Source organism: Coffea arabica, chromosome 10c (genome assembly GCF_036785885.1).
Source record: "Coffea arabica cultivar ET-39 chromosome 10c, Coffea Arabica ET-39 HiFi, whole genome shotgun sequence".
In the NCBI taxonomy this organism is placed as follows: domain Eukaryota; kingdom Viridiplantae; phylum Streptophyta; class Magnoliopsida; order Gentianales; family Rubiaceae; genus Coffea; species Coffea arabica.
In genome coordinates this window covers 20,495,490-20,517,278 of record NC_092329.1, presented here as the reverse complement: position 1 = coordinate 20,517,278, position 21,789 = coordinate 20,495,490, and positions in this window count along the sequence as shown.

Sequence of the window (21,789 nt, the reverse complement as noted above, 5' to 3'; positions counted from 1 at the left end):
TTATACTCCCCTTTTGGTCAGGTTGCGCACCGACCTTGTGGATGTTGGTACACATACTGTTATCCTGACGAGGTCGTCCTGGCTGTGGATGACGAGCGACGCAGTTTGCTTCGACAGCTAGACGAGGCTAGAGAGGTTGGCCTTGGGAAGGCGATGCGTATTAGGGACTTGGAGCAGGGTCTCCGAGAGGAGAGGGAGAGGACGGATGCTTTGCACCGTCAGCTTCAGGACATACACCAGCACCTCTTCGCTATGAAGAGGCAGCTGAGGGATGGGGCTCGGAGTATGTCTGTCGACTGCGAGCTCCTACTAGATCTAGCCGCTGAGGTACCGCCACGAGCCACCTGTCCAGAGAGGATGGACGAGGTGGACACGTTAGGTTCCGTTGGGAACCTGGGCCCTAGGGGAGGCGATTAGGGTCGCTTTTGTACTTTTGTTTAGCTAGTGTATGGTTTTTGTTAAAACTAGCATGACTACTTTCTTTTGTTATTTGGTTGGCCGACTAGATTTTGGAGCCAGTGCTCACGTGTACATTGGGTTTTGTACCGACTGAAGGTCGGTAATGTGTAAATCTTTTGGTGTGACTTTGTAAATAAATGTATATATTCGAGTATTATCTTTTGCACCTATCCTTTGCATGCCTTTCGTGTATCTGTTTTGTGTTTTTGTTTTGTTTCTAGTTTGAATACTAAGCACACGTTATGCTTGGATCCATAGACTTTTGGCATTTAAATGGCCTCCGGTACTCGAGGTAGAGGTAGAGGGCGAGGACGAAGCCCTGAAATGGAACATGAACAAGAGCCAGACAAAGTAGCTACAGCCATCCAGCGAATGGCTGACTTGATGGAACGTATGGTTGACCAACGGGGTCAGGGCTATGGGAATGCTGCTGGAAACTCGGGAAATAATCCGGGCAATCACGAGGGAGAGGACCGTGCTTTAGAACGGTTCCAAAAATTCGCAACCCCCAAGTTTGTAGGTGGATCTAACCCTGATCTAGCAGAAAACTGGATGGACCGTATGCTAGATATATTTGCCGCACTTAGGTATTCGGAAGAGCGGCAGATATCTGTTGCTGTTTTCCAGTTCGAGGGGGCCGCTCGAGCCTGGTGGAATGTGATCAGAGCTAAGTGGGAGCGGGAACAGACCCTCTGGACATGGATCAACTTTACACGAGAATTTAATGAAAAATATTTACCTCCCATCGTACAAGAGAAACGGGAAGATGATTTTATCCGCTTGCGTCAAGGGACACTTAGTGTAGCGGAATACGAGACCCAGTTCACAAAGCTCTCCCGTTTTGCCTCGGAGTTAGTGCTAACGAAGCGAAAACGAATCCGCCGCTTCATTCAAGGTTTAAATGTGGAGATCCAGGAGGCACTTGCAGCTGCTCAGTTGGACACGTTTGGCCAGGCACTAGAAAAAGCACAATGGATTGAGACAGCTAGGGGACAGGTAAAATCCTTTCATGAGAGGAAACAAAGACAACCCGATTCGAGCCATTTGGTGACTGGACAGAGCTCGCAAAGTGAGTCACCTTCTAAGAAGAGTCAAGGAACAGATGGTCTTCGACCCGCAGGAATCCTAAACCAGGGTAAATTTGGAAGAGGAGGACGAGTAGGGCAAGAGCCCCAGAGGAGTGCCCAGCGTGGAGGGCCAAGTGCGGGCATTAAGCCAATCTGTGGTTTCTGTGGGGCCAATCACACTGACGAAAACTGTTGGAAGAACAGTTCGATCCGAAGATGCTATAAGTGTGGTAGTGCAGAACATCTGATCGCCCAGTGCCCTAAGTTACAAAAGGAGAAACCTAAGCTACCGACTGAAGGGACTACAGCTAAGCCGTCAAATGCAGGGGAAAATCGACCCAAAGGGCCAGCTAGAGTCTATGCAATGGGTCAACCTGAAGTGACTAATCCTTCGGCGGGTTACGAAGGTACGCTTTGACCAAAGAATTAATTTCGAGGACAAAATTGTCCTAAGTGGGGGAGATTGTGAGGCCCCAGTCCGTTCGTAAGTTGATTATAGGGTTATTCATTATTTTGTACAGTTAAACTAAGGTTTTAGGGCTAAGATTGAAAACCCTAATTGAAAACCCTAACTTTGTTTATGATTAAATCCTAGTTTATGTGTTATTTGTAGGTTCAAGTTATAGTTCCTGTTTGGTATTATGGTGTGTGTTTTGGCTCGAGTAAAAATAGGATTTCGTTTTAGTTTACAAACCTTAGATTAGTAAACCTTTAGTGTCATGATTTATTAGAACGTTGAAGTTGGGTTGAGAAACCCTAATTTTGCCCATATTATATAAGTTGTTGATTAATTGTTTTATATATGGAGAAAGTATGTTTAAGTATAGGTGATTAAAATAAGAAAGTGATTAGTGAAGTAATTAAGCATGATTACATGTTTTAGATTAGATTAAGTTATGACCTATGGAGTTAATTGAAAGATTATCAAATGTTTGAGGGAAAATGTATAAGAAAGAGAAAGTTGGAGTGCAAGGGTTAAAAGTGCAATTGAGGAGCTTTTATGTGATTGGCTAAGCTTAATAAATATCTCCTATGGTCTTGACCATATTACCTTAAGACTTGTAGGCTACTCAAGACAAAACAAAACAAAACAAAACAAAACAAAAGAGAAAGAGAGAGAGTGAGAGCCGAGAGGAAGAGAAAGAAAAAAGAAAAGGAAAGCTTGCTTTGGTGCATCATTTTTGCTCTTCAATCTTGAGTTTGGATCTTGGAGAAACAACTTGAGCACTTGATTGTTGTGGGTGATCATCTACAAAGCTTGAATCAAAGGTAAATCATCTTCTTTGAAAGTTAAAATGTTGGAAGCTATGGAAATGATGTGGTATGTTATGATTATGGATTTATATGGTGAATTTGATGTTTTATTGAAGTTTTATGGTTAATTTTTGGTGATTTATGCTGCTGGAAATTTCGGTCAAGAGAGAGAAAAATTTGGGTTTCTTGCTTAATGCTTTCCTTAGTTGTTTTGATTGGGAAATTGCCTTGTAGTGGTTGTGTTTGATAAATTGCCTCACTTGATTGGTTGGTTTCTAGCAAAAATCTGGTTTGGGTTAGAAACCCTAGACTCCATTAGGTTAGTTTAGTGTAGCCTATGGCTATTGAGTTAGGGTTTGTGTGTTTGGATGATTAGAACGAGTTCTATGGTGCTAGTAAAACTAGATTAAGGATTATGGTTAGTCTTTGGTGATCTTGGGCTAACTTGTGAAGGAACTTTAGACCACTCTTAGACTGATATAAGTATGGTTGTTAGGGATCAATTTGGTTAGAAAATTCGCATAAGAACCATAGGAACGGATTGTGCGGTTGCGGCGCGTAAAACCGGCGAAACTGGAAAATCAGGGCAGTTCAGGATCCGAACTTCGGCTTTCTTTTTCTTGATGTTACGTATGGATTCAGAAGTTTCTCAAAACATGAAAGTTGTAGCCTTATATGTCCTGAATATTCCTTAAAAATTTTAGGTCAATCGGATTACCGTAGCCTGAGTTATAGATGAAATACTCAAGCCTGTTTTGAACATCAGATTCTGTGCGTTTTTTTTTGTTTAGCTTCTGCCTGTGACTTTTCGGTTTTGATCCTGTACGATCTGGGTTTTGACTCCTTCATAAGAAATGTATATATTGGTTTTGGCTTCGAAAGAGTATAAAGTGCGTCGAAATCCGAGTTCCGTAGCTCCTGTTATGACCAAAACAAAATCGATCGTCAGAACTGCCTTGTATCCGGACAGTTCTGATGGGTACTTTGACACTCAACTTTCGTTCTATTCTGAGTGGATTCAGGTCTTGACCAAAACATCAAATTTTTAACCTTACATCTCAGCTTTCTAACGCCTCTGGAATTTCTTGATTTCAATTTCGGAACCGTGAGTTACGGCCTTGCAAACAGGGCCTGTTTGGTAACCCGTAATGAAACAGCTGGCACTATTTCGTGCATTTTTTACCTATACCTATTGAGATCTGGGTTGAGATGTCTAAATTAAAGTTATAGCTCTTCCTCTTAGCTTCGAAACGGTGTCTCACCCACCTTGATCCGACACTCCTAGCCTAACTTTTGACCAAGACGGTTTGAGATGGCAGATTTGGCCGTCCCGCTTGTCGTTCCGCGCGCGCGTGCCCCTTTTTGCCGTTTCCGCACTTGCGTGTGCCAATTTTGTCGTTTTGCTTGTTTTAAGTACGTTAGTGGCTGTTTTTGATATATTATGACACAATCTTCTATTTCAGACAGTGGTGAGTTAGGCGAAACCGGTGGGGCCCACTACTAGCGAACACGCGCAAAGCGATTTTGCTTTAGTACTACTTTTGTATTTTGAGTAAGTATTCAGGCCGCTCTTGTGTGTTCGTTGCTTATGTGTTTCGATTTGTATGAAGAGGGTACCTAGGCGAGGGTGTACTTTATCGCACTCGATCTAGACCCTAATTTGCGCACATATCTGTACATGGCTTGTGTATATGAGCAATTTTGGAACTAAAACCCTTGAGCTTGTGGCTCAGGGTAACTTTTGAATAATTTTGTGAAATTTGTGAGTTTGGGGCTGATCTCAATACCTCGATGGACTATTCGAGCCGGTTAGGGCTTGGTCGAAGTTAGTCCAACCTGGTTTGAGGTCACCAAGTTTGTGAATCCGGTTCACCGAGTTGTGAACCAAGTTTGTGACCCGAGCTTGTGACTCAAGCTCAAGTTTGTGATTTCGTTCGCCCGGGCAAGTTTGTGAGGTGACTGGCCAGTGAGGGTGATAAGGTGTCGGTGGGAGTACAAGTGAAGTTCTACGGACCATTAAGTGTGGTCGACGGAGTGTCGGCAGGAGATCACGCATGGCATATGAATTGGCTTTGGAGCCACCTGTATCCTTATCACGTGATGTTATTTTTTTGCTTTTGCTTTACTCTTACTATGTCACTGTTGTTACGTGAAATTTACGCTTTTGCCCCTATTTTCTTACTAAGCATATAGCTTACCCCATTCCTTTTGTTTTCCTTAGCAGGGGCCAACGCGGGGACTTTTGTCACACACGCTAGCATAGTTAGGTTTGATTGTAATAGTTGGACTTATAGTATGTTTGTTTTTGTTTTAGTTTTGGTGGTTTGTATAAGGACCCTCCTTAGAGTCTACATTTTGGTTTTGGTGGTAATTATAAGGATGTAATAGTGTGAGCAGGTACTTTTGGAGAATGTAATTATAACTCTTTTGGGATTGTATATAGAACTCTTTTGAATTTTCTGGCTTTTATTGTTTTAAGTTTTGAGTCCTGGCGCGAGCTAGGCAGGCGGCCCGCAGATACCCTTGGGCTCGCCCTTGGGAGAAGTGGGGTCGTCACATAGGAAACTTTCCTATGAAAAATTTCTGACTCTTATCTTTTCTCATCTTGAAATTCCCTTTACTGAAAAATCACCAAAAGAAAGTGCATCAACTGTTTTCTCCAAATCTTATTTTGAAAGAAAAAATTTAAAAATTTTTGAGGGTCATTAGTGCTACAAAGAAACTGTTTTGGAGTCTAGGAGAAAGAATTTTCATGAAACTCCTGTTACCTCTAGGACTACTCGAGATCAGTCCATGTTTGTCTCACCCTTTACTATCTATCCTAGAAAGTCAGCCATTAAGTCCTCTTCATCCAACTTTGAAGTTATTTCTTTGCTTGAAGATCTCAAACAACACATCTTACTCCTTGAAGATGGTCTAATGATGACCATATCATCCGAACAACAAGCCACCTTCATTGACAAAAGGAATCTGCTTGTGCCTCCAATTTCTCAAGACAATAAGATTGCACAGCAAAAAGAGCTTAGAACTGAGCCAATTACTGAAACCACTCCAGAGTACTGTACCTCCAGTTCTCAAGCACAGGACAAGGGAAAGGCTCCAACAACTGAAGAAGAAACCGAAGAGGATGATGATGAGGACACTGAAGAGGAAGAAGTGGATCCTACTCAGTTTCGCCTAGCAAGGAGGAGGCCTGGATTGTCCAAAATTACCATTTAGGCACTTCTAGACAAATGTACTTCATGACTAGGATGATAGTTCATAATAGGCTTTTGGCATCTCTTGCATTTTAAACATTTCGTGTGTTCTGTATTAAGAATTCTATTTCCCTTCCTCTGCTGGTCTGTAAAACTATTTAGTTATCTTTTATGTTTCGAATGAATGTTGCTTTTGCGGATTATCCCTGATTTTTGGATGAATGTTGCTTAATTTAGTCTGACCTCTGATTTCTGATATTGACTGGATGAATGATTGCTGTTGACAAGTGCCAATGTTGGTGATGCTGTGTTTTGGCTTCTGGCTTTTACTGATAAGTATTGATAGTATTACTGATAATTGTTGGTAGTTTTTGGCTTCCAATATTGCTGGAAATATTAATGATATGGATTCTGGTTGATTCAATGATGACAAAAAGGGGGAGAAATGGATACGTGAGGGGGAGTCATTCTAAGGGAGTGTCCACTCAGGGGAGTGTCCAGTAATCTATATGTGAGAGGACATTATTAGTATCCACTCATTGGATGCATCAAGTAACGGGGAGTTGGGCCCCAATTATTTTCTCAATCCATTGTTTTGTCATCATCAAAAAGGGAGAGATTGTTTATTTCAGTCCGTAGCTTTTGATCATTACAAAACAAATGGATGTTACTAATGTTCTCTAAATAGGCCCTTTCAGAAATAGAGCAAAATAGGTTCAAAGATTAAGCACAAAAGGTGTTGAAGTTGCTGTCGGACGCACAAGAAGATTGGATCGGACGTCCGACAACCTTTGCGGAACTTCGGACACATGAAGAACTTCACCCTCGGACGTCCGAAGATATTGAGTCATTTCCTCTAAACTCACTGACCTCGATCGGACGTACAATATCAGAGCACCAGATGTCCGACAAGCATTGCGACACTTCAGACGCAAAGCCTTGGAGACACCGGACGTCCGAAAAGAATTGAAGAAGAATTCTCAGTTTCACTTCCTACCTTCGGACGCATACATTGAAGATACCGGACGTCTGAAATAATTCAAGAAAATTTCTTGAGCTCATTACCTACGTTCGGATGCAAGAAATTGGTCTACCGGATGTCCGATACTACCAACGGCTAGTTGACATTTCAGCTGCCCTCTATCTATTGGAAGCATTAATTGAGGAACTTTTTGGTCCCATAAAAATAGAACAAAGCCAACCACTTAAAAAAAACTTTGCATATTGAGACTACATCAGATCAAGTGTAATTTTAGTAGAAAAATATTATTCAAAAAAGATTTGAACTCTTAGTTGTGTAATTTTCGATAAACCTTTCTAGTGTGATTCAATTATTTCAATAGTGTAGCTTTGTGAGGGTTATCCGAGTGATAGTAAAACTTCCTTACTTGACAAAGTGTGGTTTGGGGTCAGGAGGAAGTGATCCTTCTTTTGTACACAAAAGATTGGTTGTAAATTGATCAACTTGAAGAAGTTTGCTCTATAAAGTGATATTCAAACTCAAGAGGAGTTTGGTATTTGGTTTGATACTCTATCTCTTTTACTTACTATCTTGATATATAAATTGCTCATCTCTTCTACTCACAATCACTTGTGCTTTCTCATCATTTGCTCCATTGTGTGGTCTTTTAGAAAAGAGGGCAAGTACTCAAAAAGTGACTCACAATTTGGCCAGTTTTTAAACTATATAATTCACCCCCCTCTTAGGTTTGTTTTCGTTTCTTATAGGAGGCTTGAATGGTTATTTTGAGAATTTATTGGAGTCAATGTAGTGAGTCCTGGCAAGAGTTGGGTAGCCAGTCTGTGAGGACTTGAAAATTCACCTATTTTTTCTTATAATCCTCTTTTATTTTGCATAAGTTAATTTATAATTCCTTTTACTACTAATTTACTCCCTGAATAGTTGTAATAAATAATAGAATGAAAAGTTTAACTTTTACTTTTATAGTTAGAGTAAACTAGGATTTTTATGTATTTTAGTAGTGTGATCTGTTATTGAGGTGTGTGTACTAAGTCTAGTGGATAAAAGCGGGTATTAGGCAAGAGGAAGTATGCGATTAGAAGTGCTAAAAATAAGTTAGTGGATCATAAGTAAAAACAAAAGTACAAGGGAATTAAGAAAGTAGGCCTGAACCGACGTGCGCCGTTTGTTACCGATTGAGTACACCATTTGATCAATATTTTCTTAGCATAATCTCCTTGATTTTATTTCATTTAATCCTCCCTAAATTAACCCTAAATCCAGCCAAAATTATTGACCAAGAAAAGGAAAGAAAAGAAAAAAAAAAGAGGAAAAACCTGGCCTTGCCAAGTGTCAATGATCCAAGATAAGTTTGACCAAGACAACTTTCTTCCTTCTTATCTTTCTTTTGGATCAATTTTGCTTCATTTCTTTCTTGTCTTGGCCGAACCTTAGGAGAGGAAAAGAGAGCAGAAAAACTTTCATTTCCATCTTGATTCTTGCCTTGTTTAAATTAGAATCACAAAACTAAATTGAACAAACTAGCGGAGAGTTTTTGGAGAGGAAGCCTTGGTTCTTCACTTTCTTCAAGGGGTTGAAGGTATAAGATGAACAACTTCCTTTCTCTTTCTTATTCTTGCTAGTTATGGTGAAGATTGTGAGGATCCAAAAATTTACTTATTTTAAACTCATATTATTGGCTTATTTAAATAATTATCCACTCGTTTTCTCCGAATAATTTATTTCGACCCTTTTAGAACCATTTACATGGAATTATGACTTGCATATATTTTTAAAATATCCCATTAATAAATATAATTTTTGGAAGCTCGTTTAGCGAGAGTTAGTGAATACACGTTTGGAAGCAATAGTCGTTTTAAGATTACAGTGACCTTGGAGATTTGAGAACTCAAGCGTTAGTTTCAAAATAGGTATTTTTATGATTAATTACCCTAGTATTGGTTAGTTATATCATCGTTATAAGAATTTCTTAGAAATTCTTTTTATCGCGCGCGAGTCGGAAGTTCGCGCTTTCATGCGCGTGACTAATTAAAGGACTTTAGAAAATTATTGTTAGACTACTAAGAGTGAATAATAATAGTGTTAAAGGAAGTATATCAAAGGTTTAGTGCACAAGTGAATTAAACCCGAGAGAAAACAGACATGAAACGCGCGCGCGAGAAACACTATTCCAAGTTGACTTTTGTCCAATTTGAACCACCAACTACCAAGCTTCTCCAAGAAGCTTGATCACCAGCCATACTCTCTCTCTTCCTCACTCAAGGCTGGCCAAAATTCCTCAGGGAAGAAGAAGAGCAAGAGCTTTTTCCATTTCACTCCATTCTTGCACCAATTCACTCCAAATTCACTACACAACTTCCACTTCACTTGGAGATTCACTTGGGCTAGGAAGGAAGCATCTTTCTCACGGTTTCTTGGAGCTTTTAGAAGAAAATTCTGATTTTTCATCAAAGCAAAGAGGTAATCATCCCAACCATCTAAGCTTTCATTTTTAGCTTTAGTGGGTTTGATATTGGCCATGAAGCTTGTAGCTTCATTGTGGGTGTTGTTATTTGGTTGTAAACGATTGGAGTGGGTTCTATGAAATCCCACAATGGATGTATTGGACTGATATGGTGATTATAATTGTGGTTTGTGTTAATTAAGTGATAAACAAGGTGAGATTAGTTGGAAAATTGAAAGGAAAGTTGAGGAAAATTTCGGTTGGTAGCTGACCAATTCTGCCATGTTTTTCTTGAAGCCATAACTCGAATTTTTGGTGATCAAATGACCTTCAATCTGATGTAAATATATTAAATAGGATGTGTGAAAAGTTTCCACCAAAAATCACTTGATTTGGTTGAGGAAAAACCGAGTTTTGAAAGGAACAAAACTGGAAAATCGTGTAACAGGGGCTCTCTGGCAATAAATTTTGAACGATCATAACTCTTTGCTCAGATGTCAAAATCCATATTTTCTTAACGGTATAAAATGCATCCCCTGATTCGAAGTGAGTGAGCTGTACTATTTCGCCAAAGTTACCTATTCTGTTTTATTGCTTTGCTCGAGGGTCAGTGATGAGCTGAGGATTATTGTTTGAATTTGAGCTAGTTATGAACTAAATTTCAAAATAATTTCTTCTGAGGAATTGTAGCTTGTTGAATTTAGTTTCCAACGTCATTAACCATGCTCAATTTCAAGTTGAATTGAGTGAGATGTGGTCAAATTACCGAACTGCACCAGTGATAGAAAACCCTAATTTGAGGGTCAGTGATGAGCTGAGGATTATTGTTTGAATTTGAGCTAGTTATGAACTGAATTTCAAAATAATTTCTTCTGAGGAATTGTAGCCTGTTGAATTTAGTTTCCAACGTCATCAACCATGCTCAATTTCAAGTTGAATTGAGTGAGATGTGGTGAAATTACTGAACTGTGCCAATGATAGAAAACCCTAATTTTGGCTAGTCGAATGGCCTAGTTTGACTTGGGACTTGTTGTTTTGCAAATTTAGATGTAAATCACCTACCAAATGTATATTGGATGTTTCTCAGACTTTTTTTTCATAAATGAGCCAGAATTGAGTCGTTTTCATTGGGCAAAATGTTTGAAAAGTAAGAAGAAAGCAAAAGACAGATTAGTCTTGGGATTTTTTTTGAAATTTAGTAGATTAGTTAATTACCTTCCCATGTGAAATTTGGTAGAGGAGCAGTTCTCATATGGAAGTTGATTTGTACTAATTTTGGTGTCAATCCAAGACCATTTCGATACCTAAATGATGGGCCAAAGTCTTTTTCAAATCTGGAAAATGTTCAATCTATCCTTATTTTTAGCTAACTTTGAGCTACTATATCTTGATGTTCAAAACTCCAATTTTAGTTCAGCGTGTTTTGTTTTAAACTTTGATTGGAATTCTAATTACAAATTTTAGAGGCTAGTTCACTTTCTGTGAATTTTGCCAAATTTTCAAAGTTTGCCGAAAATAAAGATTGAAACTGTCTTGGGAGTGTAAGTCAGCCCTTTTAAGCCTAAATTTGAGTATCTTCCATTTGGAATCTTAGGAAATTGTATTCTAAGAACTTTTAGTACTTTGGAACTAGTTTCTAACAATACAAAATTTTCTAATTTTGGACCTACAGAGTGTAAGATATGATTTTTCAAATATTGCTCCTTAAAACTGAAATTTTCGAACTTGGAGGGAATCGAGTTTTTGTAGACTCTTCCCTATCCTTCAATACTAATTGACCATTTTGGACTTGCTTTCATGAAAGAAACCAATTTTTCCTCGTATTGTTAGACCCCATTTTTGAGTTTCGATTTACGAGTAATTAAGGTTCTTTTCATGATATTTTCTTAGATTGTACAGGTGTACAATCTCCCTTATTAACTAGGGGTTTTTAAACGATAGTATGTGATAGTCAATTATTAATTGCTCAGGCACTCAAGGGACCTTCAAGAGGATCTCACAAGGGACGCTAAATACTTGATTGTGCACCACTCTCGTATTTTGATTAGGTGAGTGTCAAATGCATGTTTTGTTGCAATTATGTGAATTGCTGCTTTTAGACTGAAAAATTATAACTGCTGAGTTGAGTGTGTACTTTATTGCACTAGTTCTCATTTAACTGAATCAAAATGTAATTGCCTGAATTAAATTGAATTACCTGAATTGAATTGAACTGAATTATATGCTATGACTGCATATGTCGTTGGAGTGAATCTCCGTGACGGCCCCACCTTCCCCTAAGGCGAACCAAAGGGTTCGGCGGACCGCCTGCCCAACTCTCACCAGGACTCACTCACGCACTCATTCATATCTCAAGCAAAATAACGTGCATCCATAGCAAATGAGTAACTATTTCGAGTACAATAAAAAAAAAACTTCAAAGTGTTTACATTTCGAGTACAATCAACCCTAGTCGAGTACTAGCGTGAGTACAAGAGTAAAACTCAAAACAACTAGACTACGCTAGTTTGTACATGTCTCATGCCTCGCTCGTACCCCCTGTAAGGAAAACAAATGGCGTGGAATGAGCTAAAAGCCCAGTGAGGTTCCAAATAACAAATTGACCATTTGAAAGTACGAATATCAGCGTAGCAAGTTAATGGCATCAAAAGTTCATAAGAGTGGACAATAACACTTCAAGTAGCAAATTTTAAAGTGAGCGAGTGTAAAAGTTTTTCAGAAGAATCAATAATCCAATAAACGATAATCATTCCAAAGTATAAGGATACGGATGGCTCTCAGGAGCCAAATTCCCATCGCATCACCAGAGTTTGATCAAGTAATAGTTGACACTCCGTCAACCTTCAAGTAAGTAACCAATCCAGTAGAGCACCACTTAAACGACTCTCCGTCCACCATTCACACCCCCTACTGGGCCCAAAATCCTCAATAAACACGGGTGGTAATACTCGAGTATACCGATTAGTCGAGAAGATATCACTCCACTCGACAATCAAGAGACCCAGGGTTTGTTACCCAATCGACCAAGCCTTTGCCGGCTCGACTCGAGTAACTTGTCTCAGGGTTTCTGGAATTCCAGGAAGTGCGCACCTCATAAACAAGTATATCAAATCAATTGCAACAATAAACAAGTATATATCACGTAAGGGCAAGTGCGATAAAGTACACTCTCGCCCTAACAATTCACGTATATAACATGTAATCATATTGGTCACGTATTAAATTCAAGTATCAAGTTCAATTCGGAATTTGAAAATACTCACCAAAAGATATAGTGCCTTTACTGGTCACTTTCAGGTTGTACTCCGGGTTCGGAGTCCAAATCTGCGATAAAACTCAGTTTGAGAATTTTGAAACATGATTAAGATTCGAAACCTAGATGTTTCGTTCAATAAAAATCAAGAAATGGAAATTCACTTGGAGAATATTCGTGAAACACTCGCTCGTTTTTCAAACTATATAACTTTGTAACATTTATATTTGGAAATACCATTTGAGTCGAAAATACAAGGAAAACGTATTCCTAGTAGTCCTGATTGTAATTCTCAAGGGTACAAGTTCGGCCATATCCTTACTGATATACCACGGTAAAAGAAGATGCAAATATCCTAGATGGTTCAAGCGATATTCATTTACCAACTTTACTCAAGTCGCAAGTATATTTCTCTAGTTCTCGAGCGTAAATTTGGGCAGCATGCCCTTTGTATTTTCCTATTTCCAGCCATTTATGGCTTCATTATTTCCTCAAACAACCCAAAGTTACACACAACACAAATTCATTTCAATAGCCGTTCCATAGGCTCAAGACAATACAAGGATAAAAATTAAACTAATAACAAGTGCGGAAATGAAGTTTAACAAAAGACAGATTTGATGGGTTCTTGCGGAATGAACACATCTGAGGCTATGCTTATTAGATTGGGGTGAAATTTGTGCCGTTTCGAAGCTAAGACATAGGGCTACAATTTTGATGAAGACCACTTAGTCCAAATTCCAGTGTAACCCACTCAAATTCCCAATTTACAAAACCAAAATCTAACTAATTGGCTAATTAACCGTACTACCTTTAAATGGCCATATCTCCGGCTACCAAAGTCCGTTTAAGGCGTTCTTGGAGGCGTTGAAAATCTAAGACAAAGTAATAAAACTTTCATGTTTTGGTAAATGGATAAAACAGCACGGATCATAGTGAACAGATACGGTCAAATGGGATGAACTGTCTAAAACGGATCACTAGATGCATCCCAGGGTAGTGAGGGTATTTTGGTCTTTTTACAGGATACGTTGCTCCGATTGGGTTGAAATTTTGTAGACAACTATAAAAAACCATTCTATACAACTTTCATGTTTTGTGCTAAGCCTAATTCGGCCTCTAACATGATGAAATAGAATCAGGTAGAACTGAGGTACAATTTTCCAGAAATCTGGAATTTGGATACCTTCGAGCTATAAGTCACATTTCTACCTTGAAACCACCACTACTTTTCCCTTTACAAGATTATATACCACATATATAAACCATATAGCACCTAACCAACAGGAATTATAAGCAACTAAATTAAAACCCTAGCTCAAATTACAATCCTCTAATCATCACAACCACTTAAAAATAGGTATCACTAGATCAATTCTAAGCTTAACAACCAACTTGATTATGATTAATGGAGAAAGAAAGGGTGATCAGCCAATATACCTCAAGACAAAGCCTTGCAAGAGTGATCCTCCACTATTCCTTGAAAATTATTGTTCCCTTAGCTTCCCAAGCTTCCAAACTAACAATCAATCGGTTAGTTTTTCCTTGGTTGCACTCAAATGGTTGGATTCAAGATGGATTGAAGGTTTTTTTCTCTCTTGCTCTCTCTCTCTCTCCCTTGCTGGACCAAAATATAAGGAAATGAAATAAAATGAGCTGAAATGAGGGATAAAAGGCAAGAAAAAAAATTAATCAAAGAGCCATAGGTGGGTGACACTTGTCACCACCAAAGCCATGCAAATTTCTCTTTCTTTTCCTTGCATTTTGGCCACATATTTTGGTCACATGGCTGAGGATGAGGGAGGGGGGATATTTTGTACAAATATCAAGGGTATGTGATGGTAAGGAAGTGGTGGTCAAGTGCTGGGTTCAATCGGTAGTGATCGATACCCGTCGGTGTGAACCGATTTTTCTTAAACCGCGTATACTAGGGTTTTTACCTCCTAATCACTAACTTATTATTATCACTTCTAATTATATAATATTTCCTCATCCAAAAGCCACTCTTACCTACCAAATTTGATCCTCACTCGGTACCGAATAATCATACTACGGGAAAACGTGAAAACCCTAATTCGCTTTAACTTGAAAACGAAAAATGAAACCATACTTTCTAGGTTCATCTGCACTTATTGTGGGGTGATTGAGTAGTAAGGCTATTGTAAATTAATAATTTCCAAATAAAAGGGTATTTTTAAGAAAAACGTGAGGGTTTTACAATTCCATAAATTAAATTTAGGGTTTCGGTTAAAATATAAGAAATTTGAGAAAACGGTCAGTCACAAGTGAAACTAGGGTTTTGATTAGACTTTTAGGGTTTCTAGTCTTGTAAAATAAAATGAGGTTTTAAATCAAACCCAAAGAAATAACTTTAGTTTCTTCTTTAAAACACAATAATGGTTTAAAATAAAAATAAACTAAAGAAACAGTAATATCTTCTTTGAGACTAAACAAAAGATGATCCTAAAAGTTGGGGCATCACAATCTCCCCTCCTTCAAAGAATTTCGTCCTCGAAATTCATACATGTACTCCAAAATAACATAGGGTATTTTCCTTATATATCCGTTTCTAGCTCTCAGGTCTCACTATAGCCAAAACTTAGTTAAACAATAGAAATCACGAATCGTACCATCTACGTTCCCTTCCCCTATCGACGGTCCAGGGCTGGTCTTGGTCGAGTTATGGGCCCTTTTCTTTTCCCGTAATAGAACTGGACAATCAGCAATCCAATGCTTGGTGCTCCCACATCGCAGGCATTCTCCCCCTCTTTTTCAACAATTCTCCTTAGTATGATTGGTTTTTCCATAATAGCCGCAAGATAAGTGGAGGATTGAAGTTTGATTTCCTTGTGAGACAGCTTTTAGTTGCCCTCCTCCACCTGAGGCTCCTCTCGGAGTACCTTCTTTTGATGTCCCCAAAATTTTCACACCACTAGCTCCTCGACCTACTTTAAAGGGTGGCCTACCTCGTTCGCCTTGTTCTTGACTTTGATTTTCACTAGGTACACCCCTTTTCCTTGAATGGAAGCCCTTCACTTGTGCCCTTGCAATTTCTATCATTTGGGCTTTTTCTGGGTTCTTCGTAAAAGTTTTACCTTGTGCCATTGCTAAAACCTCTTCAGGAATCCCTTCATATTTCCTTTTTAGTTCTATGTTCTCGTGCAATGGCTCAATTTTCACCGAATATTCGTGTTTCCATCGCCCTTCCCAATACTCGGCTAGTCTCTTTTGGACCTCTATTTCATTTCGAAGAACCTCGATTTCCTTATATATATCATCCAATTGTGCCATCTCACAGATTCACTGGGACTCAAGTGATAGCCTGTCAGGCAGATCAACGGATCAGGGTAAGTAACTAAGCATAAGTAACTAAAAGTCGGGGCATCACAGGCTATAAAACATCATTCTCTACAACTTTCATGTTTTAACCTAAGGCTAATTCGGCCTCTAACTAGGGGAAACAGTACCGGACAGAATGGGGTTAATTGAAACCCTAATTCCGAAATTTCCTTTCAAAGCGGAAATTTTCCGCAAATAGCCACAATTTACGCACTATAACTTCATTCTAAACTATTCCCAACCATCATCCATGGCCACACAATATTAAACATATAAAAATATAAAAATTAAGAATAAATAAAAAATTTCACCAATCTTAACCAAAATCATGAAATAGCCCACAAAATCACCTCTTAGACTACCACAAGCCACTAATTAAAGATCATTAGATAGAAAAGAGAGGTTCCTTAGCTACTCACCTTATCAACCAAAGAAAGGAGACAACTTAGCACCTTAGTCTTTCAAACCACTTCACTAATCACCTCATAATCACTAAACTAACGTTTTTTATGGATTGATTTGAAGTTTTATCGGTTAGATTTGAAGATTGGAGCAAGTTATGGAAGGAATATGTTGAAGGTTTTTCTCTCTTTTCTCTCCAAGAGATTCGGCCAAGAGAAGGATGAAAGTGATGAATGTTTGGTCAATTTTGGTTAATTGGTAAAGGTAAGTAAGATGGTCAAAGTCAAGAATAAACCACAAGGTGACACTTGTCACCCTTATTTAATGCAACTCTATCCTTTTGTCTCTCCAATGATAATCCATCTAGGTAACTTCTAATTATCTCTTCACACCTGATAAATTAAACCCGGTATACACAACTTAACCTAATTGGCCGAATTTTATCAAACTTGCCGCACTAGTGCGTCCCACATCCGGTATACACTCTTAAAACCTTATAAACTAACTTATACTAGAAAAAATGATTTCAAAACCATCTTTACTCATAAACACTATTTTCACAATTTTTTGAATAAATAAAATGTGGAAAAACGTGCAATTAATAGAAAATAAAACCTAGCAATTAAGAAAATTACGGGTTCTCACAGGTACCCCACTTTCTAAAAAGGAAAAAGGAACGGGAGGGGTCGAGACATCTAGTACACCAAAAAGGACTCAATCAAGAGGAGGCCACAATGGACGAGGGCAACCGAGGGAGTGTGACAGCCCCACCTCCCCCTAAGGCGAACCAGAGGGTTCGGCGGACCGCCTGCCCAGCTCTCGCCGGGACTCAGTCGAACCTCAATCAAATCCAAAATAAAACCACAAGATCAAACGAAATAACAATCCAAAACTTAAAGCGAAACTTATATACATTTCTATCTCAAAAGGAAGTACAATTATCGAATATACAAAAGTTCCCAATTCGTCATTCATCCAGCCCGTGCCAAGCACTAGGGCGAGAACCATTACAAAACAAGAAAAAACTAGACTAGGCTAACCTACACTGGGCTCTCGTCCTTGCTCGCATCCCCTATTAAGGAAAACAAAACTAAAGGGGTGAGGTAAAAGCTCAGTGAGGTTCCGAACACATAGGCAACAAGAGGTTCAATGGATTCATTACATATAACCAATAATTCAAGATACAAATACAAAATAAAGCGATAAACACATTCATTAAAAGGATACGGCTCACAGGGAGCCATTCATTCGTTTGTTCGTTCATTCATTCTCCTGTCATTCCCCTTATTCCTCCAATCATTTAAAATGCATTTTTGGTAAGTAAAACCCTCGTTTGCATTGACATTCATTCGTTCATTTCATTCACCCCCTCCTGGACGTTGGCTAGGCTCCACCCGACAACAAGGTAATACTCGAGTATACCAAACGTTCACTCAGGGTCACTAAATCGCCCGACCGAGTCCGTTTCTGGCTCGAGTTGATCAGTAATGAAGGGCAAGGGCCCAGTTCAGCCAAACGGCATACATTCATGCGCAACTAGCATTTAATGATTTAATCATTGAAAATTTCACATTCATTTAGGTCGAGTGCGATAAAGTACACACTCGCCTAGAAAACTCATTTTAAGCAATCATTGAAAGTACTTAACACATTATCAATCAATAATAACAAGCCAATAAGTCAAGGAAATATAACAAACCAGGAACACTCACCTATATACGCAAAACAACGTGCAAAATATCCTTTCGGATATTATCTTTAGTCACCAAGAAAACCTAAGATTAAACAAAAAAGAATATTACAGCTCATCTAACACAAACAATTAGGTGAAATCAAAGAACTCAACAATTGATGAGTAGAACGTATAAAAGACTTTAAAGTGAAACGAGGACATTTGGACCCGTGGACAAAAATAACTAGGGTTTCAAAAGGGTTATAAAATTTTCCAATGGAAACGACTGAACCAAAGGCAAGTCGGAATCCAGCTAGGTAGGCTAAGAAATACTGTTTTTAGGATCGTTTATATTGTTCAAAATCATCTCATTTTCAAGTAGATATTATAGACTAAATGTCTTAATGAAATTCGTGTAAAAGGGAGGACAAAATACCCAAGAAAACCCTAAACCACTCCTTTTTATTTGGTAAACGTAAGTAAACATTTGGAGTTTCCAATTGAAGAAAGATCATGTTTTAAGATGGAAAGTGGTCATAGTATTTGCCAAATGAAAATATACAAATTCAAATAGAAACTTAGCCCTCGAGCAAAAATTTGGGCAGCACGCCCTTTGTATTTACCTATTTTTCCAGCCATTTATGGCTTCATTGTTTTCCTCAATCAATCCCAAAGTCACACAAAATATCATCTCATTTCAATAGCCATTCCATAGGCTCAAAGTCATATAAGTACAAAAATCAAGCTAACAATATGTGCGGAAATGAAGTTTAACAAAAGACAGATTTGATGGGTTTTACGCAACGGACACATCCGAAGCTACGCTTATCGGATTGGGATGTAATTTATACCGTTTCGAAGCTAAGATAGAGGGATACAATTTTGATGAAGACCACTTAGTCCAAATTCCTGTGTAACCTAGTCAAATTCCCAATTCACAGAACCAGGTTCCAACTAATCGGCTAATTAACTGTACTACCTTTAAATGGCCATATCGCAGGCTACCAAAGTCCGTTTAAGGCGTTCTTGGAGGCATTGTCTAAGACAAAGACCTACAACTTCCATGAAGGCCACTCAGTCCAGTTCTCACCCTAACTAGGTCAAATTTACCAAAACATTTCCAGATTTTCCAGTTTGAGATTCACTGCAGAAATCAACTAGCAGTCCTGCTTTATTCACTCATATCTCAGCACACACAACTCCAATTCAGGTAATTCCAAATCCATTTGAAAGCTAAGAAACAAGGCTATAATTCTTAAGAAGATGTCATCAACCAAATCAGTAGTAATCCTGGTCAAACTAAGCAATTACAGAAGCTGATTAGCATGTTCGGGTAGAAACAGGGCAGCAGGGGTATTTCGGTCTTTTCACAGGATACGCTGCTCTGGTTGGGCTGAAATTTTGTAGGAAACTGTAAAACATTATTCTATACAACTTGCATGTTTTGAGATAAGACTAATTCGGCCTCTATGATGATGAAACAAAAACGGGCAGAATGGTGTTTGTGAGAATTTAAACCTGGAATTAAAACTTTGTTGCTAGAATTTCATGTTTGTTAGGTTTAAATCATCAAAACCTCCAACTAGCAACTTCATAACATCAATTAAAGGATATATGATCATAATCAAAGCTGAAAATGAAACCCTAGCTAATCATCCCCCCAACTCCAACAAAACTCACTAATTAACCGTTGTAACTCAAAATTAAAAGCTTCTAGCCATATTTAACCAAAATTGGGAGAAAGAAAAGGGTGAAAAGCCATGATACCTTCCTAGAATGCTTGTAGGAGAAGACCACAACCTTTCCTTCAAAATCTTGCCATACAAAGCTCTAATCTTCCCTAAAGAGTAGTTTTTGTGAAGTGATTCACAAGATTTATGGTTGGAGTTTAAGATTAAGCAAGAAATTTAGTTGGTGAAGATGAAGTTTCTCTCCCCTTTTTCTCTCTCTATTTTCGGCCAAGGTGGTGAAGAAATGGAGAAGATTTGGTTAAATTCTTGTTTTATGATGGTTGATACAAATTAGTCAAAGCTCCTTCCAATAAGGCTTGACATGTGTCCTTTCTAGAGTTTTCTTCCTTCTTCCTTTGGCACACCATGGTGACTCATGTATAAGATATTTTGAGGGCTAATTAGTCAAAATAAAATGAGGAGATTAAAGAAATAAAGTAGGGTTTAATTGGCGCACTCACTCGGTAACGAACGGTACACGTCAGTTCTAACCGTTTTCCTTAAATTACACGTATTAGGGTTTTTGCTTCCTATTCACTAACTTTATATCATAGCTTCTATTCACATATTATTTCTCACCTAAAAGTCACTCTTAAGCACCAAATTTGATCCTCACTCCATACCGGATAATTACACTACGGATACACGAAAAACCCTATTTCACTTTGATTTGAAATCGGAAAGGAAAACCCTAATTTCCTATGATCAATGGCATTTTTTTTTCTAGGGTGATTGAGTAGTAAGATGGTATAGAATAATATTTTTCAAATAATTTTCAAATAAAAGGAAATTTTCAAGAAATATATAAGGAATTTGCAAGTCCTCACACTCTCTCCCCCTTAAGAAATTTCGTCCTCGAAATTTTTACCTTCAGATGGCTCAGGAGCTTGTTGGTTGTCTAAGGCATATACCCTTGCCGGTACTTTTGTTCGGTTCCCTTTTTCATTCGTTGATTTTGGTTTAGTGCCCTCCAGTTGCTGAGTACTACCTTCACGTGACCGTTTCCTCAGACAGTTGCTAACCTGGTGGTCACCACTTCCGCAAATCAAACACTTCCGCCCTTTCTTCCAGCAATCACTCTCAGTGTGATTGGCCTTTTGTGATGACCCCACTTCTCCCAAGGGCGAACCCAAGGGTATCGGCGGGCCGCCTGCCTAGCTCGCGCCAGGACTCAAAACCTAAAGTAATAAAACTAGATAAATCGAAAGAGCACTATATACAATATATACAAACCCCAAAAGTGTTCTAATTACATTCTTCAAAAGTACCTGCTCATACTATTACATCCTTATAATTATAACCAAAACCAAAGAGTAGACCCTAAGGAAGATCCTTATACAAACCACCACAACAAAAACAAACATCCTAATTGTCCAACTATTACAAGCAAACCTAACTATACTAGTGTATGTGCCAAAAGTCCCCGCGTCGGCCCCTGCTAAGGAAAACAAAAGGAAATGGGTAAGTTATATGCTTAGTAAGTAAACAGGGGCAAAAGCGTAAATTTCACGTAACAACAGTTACACAGTAAGAGTAAAGCCAAAGCAGAAAAGTAACATCACATAATAAGGATACAGGTGGCTCCAAAGCCAGATCGTTGGCCATGCGTGACCTCCTGCCGACACTCTGTCGACCACAAATAATGGTTCGTAGAACTTCACTTGTACTCCCACCGTACACCTTATCACCCTCTCTGGCCAGACACCTCACAAACTTGCTCGAGCGAACGAAATTGAGCTTGGTTCACAAGCTTGGGTCACAAACTTGGTCCACATAATTGGTGAACCGGATTCACAAACTTGGTGACCTCAAACCAGGTTGGACTGACTTCGACCAAACCCTAACCGGCTCGAATAGTCCATCTAGGTCATGAGATCGGGCCCCAAATTCACAAACTTCACAAAATTTACTCAAAAGTCACCCCGAGCGACAAGCTCAAGGGGTTTAGTTCCAAATGATTCATATACATATGCCATGTACAAATATGTGCG